Source organism: Lynx canadensis, chromosome B1 (genome assembly GCF_007474595.2).
Source record: "Lynx canadensis isolate LIC74 chromosome B1, mLynCan4.pri.v2, whole genome shotgun sequence".
In the NCBI taxonomy this organism is placed as follows: Eukaryota; Metazoa; Chordata; class Mammalia; order Carnivora; family Felidae; genus Lynx; species Lynx canadensis.
The window spans coordinates 55,011,878-55,020,343 of record NC_044306.2 but is presented as its reverse complement, the minus strand read 5'-3'; the positions used below and the strand labels follow the sequence as shown (position 1 = coordinate 55,020,343).

The 8,466-nt window shown below is 52.9% G+C and overlaps 1 long non-coding RNA gene across 2 annotated transcripts; it reads right to left on the bottom strand.

Moving 5' to 3' along the window:
* Nucleotides 1–349: 349 nt before the first annotated feature.
* LOC116738020 lies at nt 350–3,851 on the bottom strand. 2 transcript variants are annotated; one of them, XR_004343520.1, is made up of 3 exons: nt 1,801–3,851; nt 1,110–1,247; nt 350–958 (listed from the first exon to the last, which is right to left on the bottom strand). It is a non-coding gene; the product is annotated as an uncharacterized LOC116738020 (long non-coding RNA). The 2 variants fall into 2 exon arrangements; XR_004343519.1 differs by having other exon boundaries at nt 350–1,247; nt 1,801–1,953; nt 2,334–3,851.
* Between the last annotated feature and the right edge of the window lie 4,615 nt (nt 3,852–8,466).

Below are 8,466 nucleotides of genomic sequence, written 5' to 3'. Positions count from 1 at the left end.
GGTCTCCCATAATCAGTGCCTAACCACTATGGAAACACATGCAAGATGTTTACTTTCTTTAGTGGAAAAAAGAAAATGCAAAGGGAGCCCGGCTAGCTCTTCAAGACTCCCTGGAAAGCATTGTGCATTGAGAGAGTCCCAGATCCTAGCAAAGGATCAAGCAGGTGTTACCTCTCAGTCCCTGTGGCCAGCTAGTCCTCACATCCTCCCACTCCCAGAACGCCTAGTCATGCATGTGCGGACTGGCCCACAGGCAGGTGAGTAGGAGGCCGTGCTCCATGGGCATCACAGGTCTGGATATTTGCACAGGTTCTGGCCTGTTTGAGGGACCATCCTTTGGGTCCGTAGAATGTGGGCTTCCCTGAAGTGCAGCTGGAGGGGGTAATAGAAGTAAGTGAAGAGCAACAGCAAGAATGCAGAAATCAAACCTTGACAACTAGGGTCAGAGAACATACACTGGGGGCAAGTTCTCAAACTTGCACTGGTGAGATGCAGAGGTCAGGGTTTGGAATTCTGCAGAGCTGCTAGTAATCGGTGGGGGGAGGGAGGTGATCAACCCAGCAACCATACCTCGGCGTGGGAAGGGGAGATGGAAGTTTTGTCACATTTCTAGAGCTTCTAGAAAGAAACTGCGTCTTTTCTCTAAAGATGAATAAACAAATGCACTATGAGGAGGATCATCAGGGCTAGGAACGGCACTTCCAAACCCCTTATTGGGCAAATGTCCCAGTTTTGCAAAGGCAGAAATAAACTCTGAGGCCAAGATGCCAGCTCCAGTCTAGAAGCTAAGACCCAACCCAGGTATACCTGGCCTCAGAAATGCACTAAGCACTTGCCTCTGACAGGGAGGTCAAGCGGGATCTTCTCCGGGAGCTGTGGATGCGTCCAAACTCCTGATGGATTCTGGGGGCAGGGTTGGTCATCATCAGCAAAGGAGAGACTTACCTTAAACCTACCGCTGGGAAGGAAGTGGGAGTAGTAAGTCTTCTTACGTATGCCAGGAATGTCTCCCCATTTTCTGCCAACCCATAAGCACATTATAGTCTAATTGTTACCCATAAGTGCCTTCCAGCCCTGCACAACTACAAACTCTGCAGCTCAGAGCCTACCTGTGTGCTCGACTTTGCCTGACATGGAGTGGATGCCAAAGAAGCAGCTATGGGCTTTATTATCGGTGCAATCCCCAGCTCGCAGCCATCTCGCAGAACCCAAGCTGTCCCGGTTTTCTCATTTGGATCCATTTCTTTCTGCTCTTGGCATAAGAAATCATTCTGGTCACTAATGGCTGTAATAAGATCACTCTGGCTTAAGTCACCCAGGATGGCCTGGAGCCCAGAGGCTCCCCTGGGGTGGTGGATGCTGGGCCCCTCCGTATGGGTGGGGGAGGGGCCTCCACCTGACATGGCCACACCTCCCAGGGCTCTTCTCACCTCCCTCTCTGCTGCCACCACCACCTTTCCCTACCCACCGCCAGTAGGTAAAGCCCTACCATAGACCAGACCATGTGAATGTGCCTTTCCCAGGCAAAGAACCCCACAGATCCTGAACAAGGGAATTGGGTTGGAGAGACCAGTGGAGGAACCCAGTGGAGACCAACAAGCCTTAGCTTCAGTTGTTAGAAATTGAGGCGGGGTTCCAAACACCCTTCCAATTTTGTGTACAAGTATTTTCCTTTTTCTTTCCCTCTCTTCCTACAGTTTTCTTGCTCTTTTCATTTCTCTCTTGAATTTACTGATTTTGTTTTTTCTTTTTATACTTTCCAGACCGCCAGAGTCTCTGAGAGGAGAGGAGATTTTATACCTGAGTCATGCCATTCTGGTTGGAGGAGGAAAAACCAAGTTCAGTTCAAATTGGCGACCTAGTCTCAGTCTCATCGTCAGGCTCTTCCACTTGGCATTCCTAAGGTCAAGTGTGGTGCCGCCAGGCATGAGCAGCAGCAAAAAATGTAGCAAACTATGATAGAGGAGAAATACATGGATGCAGGGAGGCTTTCTTAACTCCAGAGGGAGGAGGTAGAGGGACTTAACTAGCTGGCATTTAGGAAATCACCATAGTCTCTCCCTCTCCCACCACAAGGACTATAAAGTGAGTTAATATACCCTGATGGGTTTTTTTTTTTTAATTCTATTAAATGATCATTCATTTAGCCGCCTCCAGGTTTGGAACAGTGCTCCAGGGGCAGTTAGGGCCCAGAGGTCTTAGAATAACCAGAAAATGAGGAAATGCACCTGATACCCCTGAATTTCCCATCCATGCCCAAGGGGAACAGGGGGCTCCACAAGGGTGAGTATAGCTTTAGGGACTCTTTAAAACAATTCATCCTGAACGCCCACCTGGAGTCTGTGCCCCATGCAGCTGTGCTGACCAAAAGAGAAGAATGTGGGCATCTGGCTCCCTAATTCTCCTCACCCAGGCCCAGCAACAGGAGACTAAAGGAAAAGGAAAATGGGGAAGTAAAAAGGCGATGGAGAGCATCTGGGCTAGGACTGTGCCTGTGTAGGAGAGGAAACAAAAATTTCCCTAAGCGAGTCTCAAATCACAATTGCTCCCCCTGCCCCCGGCCACACACAGACCTCTACACCCTCCCTCCTTGCTTTTAGGCTTTGCCTGTTCTGTCTGTCCCCTCTTTCCTTCTGCAAATGCCTCAAATTCAAACTCTAAGGCATTTTCTCGAGTGTAGGCGAGCAGTCACCAGACAGCCTCTCTGTGGATGAAAAGAAAGTCCATGACACCAAGAAGCAACTACTGAACAAGTTCTGGGAACTAGGGGTGCCAATAAGAATGTTTGGGTGGTGGGAACCCTCAGGGTTTCACTGCTAGAACCATGGGTTTCCAGAGCCCACACTCAGTCCTCCCCCCAATTTAGGGGCAAGTGGTCTCTTCTGCTCGCTGGACAAAGCCTGGCCTTGACAGGTGGAGAAAGGCACTTGGAAGTTTAGGACCATGTTAATTCCTTCCTAGGTCTCCCCGGGCTTCAAAGCCCCAGGCTGAAGGGGAGTATTTGGGCTCAGTTCAGATGCTCGTGGCATGAACAGAAACTCAGGTCCAGTGAATCTGAGTTTAAATCTTCTCAACCGTGGTGTGATGGGGAAAGAAAAGTGTGGGGTAGACTTTGGACTCTTCTGGCTGAGTAAGAGATTCCTGGTAACTGACTTTCTCATGAATATTTTTGGGGGAATAGGTACAAAGGTGCTGCAGCTTAAAATGGTGTCCAAGGCTTCAAGTCCTTAGAACCAATTTCCCACCACTTACATCACTCTCCAGGAATATATATTAGAGACAGATGAAAAGCAGCTCATCTCTCTCTTCAAGGTCAACCAGAGACCTAGCCCAGGCTGCAGGACCTATCAGTGTGTCATCAACTCTCAGGACGTTGCTAGAAGCAAGAGGATGGTAGTAAGGATCCCTAAAATGTGTTTGGATGCACAGACCTATGGCTCTGGTCAAGTCCCTCCTCTCTGCACCTCAGTGTCCTTGCAGGTACACAAGGTTTGGAAATACTCCTCTTACGGTTTGTCAAGATCAAGCAATGTACAGCCTATAAAATGCTGGACCCTTAATAGGCTCTCACTAATAGTAGTTCTTTCTCTCATGTTCTGGAAGTAGGGGCAGGCAGATTTTATTACTTCTCTTTAAAAAAAAAAATCTTTTTTTTTTTTTTAAATTAAGTAAGCTGTACACCCAAGGTGCGGATCGAACTCCCCACCTTGATTGAGATCAAGAGTTGCTTGCTCTATGGACTGAACTGGTCGGGCACCCCTACTCCTGTTTTCTTGATGGAAGAACCCAGGCCAGGTCCTGAAAGAGCAGCAGAGGACCACCCATAACTTCCCTGACTTAGATTGAGCCCCTTGGCCACCGGCCTGAGTTCTGCTGTGGTGGTGGACTCTCAGCTCCTCCCCCCCCCCCCCCCCCCCCCACCATCCCCATAGCAACTAGGAGCCCAGGCCCAAGCCTAGGGGAGGGCCTCGTGCACCAAAAGGGGGCCCAGTCTGCAGTAATCAGACTCTGAAAAGCTCCTGCCATAGGTTGGACGTGAGTAACTCTGAGTTCATTTGACAGCCAAAGGGCAAGCAACTCTTGGTGCAGAGAGCGGTGGCTTCCCCAGGCCAGCCTTGCTGCCTTGTCCTCTCCTCCAGAGCAGGCACACTCATTATGCCCCACCGGGCGCTGGGCTCTAATTCCCCCTACCCAGCGCCCACCCCTTACCCAGATTTACAGAGCAGCCTGGGATTCTCAGGGCTGCCAAGTGGCTGCTAGAGGAGGAACGAACGTGGGGAGCCCTGGGCTCTGCTGTCTCTGAATCCCTTGATGCCCAAATGCTTGTCCAGGAGCAAAGGCAAGGAGGTGGTGCCTACTACCTAAGCCAGGCCCTCCTCCTTGCTTAAGGGCTACAGGCAGGCCTTGTTTTTTTTTTAAAAAAACCCGCCACCCTAAACCTATACAATTACCAAAAGCCAAAACAGTCCCCAAATCTTATTTTTTCCCCCACAACCACCCCGCCACACCTGAGGGCCCCAGTCAGCGGCAACCGCCGTGGGCACCACCTTACTAACGTTTGGAGGTAGATCTAGGAAGGAAGAGAAGAAGCAAACTGCCCTTCAGGATGAGAGAGCAATATTCATTCCTATCACTAGGAGAAGGCGGATGATCTGGAGCTGTCGCCCGGAGGGCTGGCTTGGTGCATGGAAGTATTTAGCAGGTTCAGTGCTATTACTGCCTAACAGGGTGTGAAAAGGAATATGAATGTGAAATAGTGTGGGAAAATGGAGAGTTTCCAAAGCAGGGAGCGAGGCCCCTCCACTGCCCCGCCTGGAAGGCTCAGAGTCCCTGCTGCCTCAGGAGCAGCGCCAGGAGGCGCTGCCACTGGCCTGAGACCACTGGGGGAACTTGTGGACAAGAGATTAAGGACCCGACGAGCGGGGTGGTGTGCAGAGTCTACAAAAGGCGGAAGGTGTGTCGGGAGTCAAGCTGGCAGCATAGGGGAGAAACCTAGGCAACGCCTTATTGGCTCTCCCTGCCTGGCTGAGGAGCAGACCCCTGGCAGCTTCTCGGAAATTCACCACCTCCCTACCGAATGCACCGATAAAGACGGACTTCTTACTAATTTTTTAATTAATTTTATGAAACAGCCTATCAATCCACTGAGTAAAAATGACAAGAAGAATGCGAGTGCTTTCTGCAGGAGGTGGGAGTGGGGGTGAAATGGAAAGGTCCTCGTTGATGGAAATTTCTCCAATTCCAGATCGAGAACGCACAAACCCGACAAGCATCCCCACAATACCTCCGGAAGACAACGACTCCTCCTCGCCGTCTGACAATAATCCCCCATCCTGGCGCACACAGGGGTTTAGACTCTCCCACCTCCCAGGCCTCGGCAATCCCAAATTCCAGGCCTCCCAAACCACTGAACGGCAACAGGGGGAGCCAGACCCCAGGCCGCGCCCCCAGGCTAGGTTGGTGCCCAAGCGACTTCCCCTGGGACGGGAGCGGGGCCTCCAAGGACAGCACTAGAGAAGGCCTGGGACCAGGGTCTCCCTGGTACAACGTAGAACTACCTCTCAACCCCCACCCCAACTTGCCCCGAACCGGTCTCTGGACCGTCGTCCAGGTCTTTTCCAGACGTGAACTCTGCTACCAAGTGACTCTGCGCTCGGGGCCGTCTGGCTGGAGTAGCACTCACAGCCCGGGAGCCCGAAGTGCGAATGCCTCCCTCTGGGACAGGTACCACTGCATTTGTGGGGCGCATTGCTAGTCTGGAAACGCTTGGGGTCGGGAGAGATAGCCCGCCTCCCTTTTGAGAACATTTCCGCAGACCAGACTGCACCGGGGCAGTTGGGCGACGGGTGCAATTGGCCGCAGATAGTACCAGGTTTGGAAACAGACCCCAGCATATAATTCCAATTCCCCAGTACTAAGGCCTATTCCAGAATCGGTGGCCGCGGTCACCCTGGTTTTCTCATGCACATCATTCAACGTTCTAATCGTAAATCAAAGTTCCAGGACCTGATTTTGAGAGGGGCACCGATGAGAGAGGAGGGTAGGTGGGGGGGGGGGGGGGGGGCGCAGGACAGACAAGCAAACGCTCGCGCGGCGGGAGAACGGGGAAGCACCGGGACTCGGGGACCTCGTCAGCCTGAAAAAAAGCCCTCGCAAGTCTCCAGCCTCAGGTTTCTGCCCCCCGAACCTCCGGAGTCGAGCCCCGCGCTCCTCCTCCCGGGAGCGGGAAGGACGGGACGCGCGGCCCGAGGTGGAGTCGATGCCTGCGGCCCCAGCACGCGGCCAAGCCAGCCTCGGCCCCCGGCCTCCTCCACCCGCGCCGGCGGCACGACCGGAGCTCTCAGCTCCTCCCCCGGGCCCCGCGCACCCCTGCCCTGCGCCTCGGGCCTGGCGGCGGCCGGCCAAACCGCCTTTCTTTTCCTGCCTTCCCCAGTGAGCTCACTTCCTCCCCGCGCCGCTCCCTTGCGTCAGCCGGAACCGGCTCCCGGGCCGGCCGCAGCGGCGGGGCGCACAGACTCCGGGCGCGGCGCCTTCTCCGCGCCCCTGTCCTTCCCCGAGGCGACGTCCGTGAGCCGAGAGAAGCTCCACTAGCAGGAAAGGGGGGGTCGAAACCTCTGCGAAGAGAGGAAATGGCTTCATCCGTCGCCAGACTTCGCGCGGGCAGGAGCGCCGAGAGAGCGAGGCCCGCCCGGGCACATTCATCGTGACACCGCCTTGACTCGGGCCCAGCAGCCTGCGGCTGTCTTCTTTCCTTCTCCCCCGCTCCTTGTCCCCTTGTTCTCCTTTAGTCTTCACGTGCGTTAAAAAATTCATATGCAAGCACGTTGAAAAAGCAACTTCGCATTTTAAAGTCGGCAGCAGCGGAGGGAGAATTACAAATAGGATTGGGTTTAATTAGCTGGTAATTCTCTTCGCTTGCCCCTATAATTAAACAGAGATTCTAGAGCGGCTTCAGGGCTCACAAGTGATTATTACAAGCATATTTTACATTTACATTAAAGTGCTGTCCCCGGGGTGTAATCCAAGATCTGGCTCCATTTATTCGGATTTCGAACCTGAGCGCTGAAGCCAGAATACTGCTCCCCAGCTATGTTGTGGGATGGCGTTGGGGGGGGGGGGGGGAGAAGCTGTTGTTTAGTTTCCCTGGCTGATTTTCTATTTTGTCCAGTTCTGTTTCCGGGGCGAAAGAAAACACTGCCGAAGGCTGGAGAGCCTTCAGCCTCAGATCCCACCGACACTCACGCCAAAAGAATTTTTTTTTTAAAAAACCCATCCCATTTTTAAAGCGTGAAATTGTGCAAAACTCAGAGCCACCTCGGTGGTTCCCCACCACACACACACAGGGGCACATCCAGCCCAGACACTATCGGCCCCACAGCGGATGGGGCTGCCCTTCGCGTGGACTGTCTCCCGGTAGAGATCCGGAAGCCCTGTTTCGTGACTATTCAGTCCCTCCACTCCCGCGCTCTCTTCTCCCCCATTTCATCTTTGTCGTCGCAGCGATCTACCCACCTTCCTCCCTCTGCGATTCCCTGCGAATCGGCGCTACTTCCCTAGCCGAGCCACCGCCTCTGTCGGGTCCCGGGACGCGGCCAGCCCGGAGCTCCAGAAAGGCACTGGAGAAGGCCTGGGGCCGCGCTCTCCCCGGTACAGCGTAGAACTATCCCCCCCCACACACCCCACCCCAACCCCCGCCCGCTCACCTTGGGACCTCGCAATGCGAGTCGTCCCCCACCCCCACCTCCGCCGCCTGACAGTTTCCAGGCTCCAGGCGAAGCGCGTGTCCGTGTTGTCACCAGATCCACGAGGGCTTTTGATGAGAGCTGCTTCCCTTTTGAAAACACTATTCCCTTTCCCCAAGAGAAAAGGATCTATTTTCCTGGACTGGTTTAAACACACACACATACGAAAAGTATCTGTGCTGTGAAAACATCAGCCTTTAACAGTTGTCTTGGAGTGGAGTAAAGACTTTCAGGAAATGATGGAGATAGGCCTGCTCAAGTAACCCATCCCCCAGACTGTCATTTCTCTGGCTACCTCTGCTCTTGCCTGGCCCTCTGCATCATTTTTTTTTTTCCTTAAAACTTTTCCGAACGCAGCCTCTTCCTTATTTATGCCTTTATCTTAAAGAAAAGATCCCTGGAAATAACTACCAAACCAGAGGAGAGGCTCTCACCACTCCCAGTTTCACCAACTAGGGGCACAGGCTGGCTAGGTACCAGGAGCATCTTTGAGCCCAAGTCTACTCATCTGGAAAGAAATGCTTAGAAGAGATGAATTCTAAAGGCCGATTTCCACTCTTAAATTCAATACTTTTCAGACACAACGTTTCTTCTTACTTCTGAACTATTGAAGATATACACATATGTACATTCCGGGAAGGTTCTGTGACAAGGTGCAGACGAAGAGGACATTTTAAACTTGTGACGGTACCCTCTTTGGCTGCTTCCTCCCAAACCAGCTTTT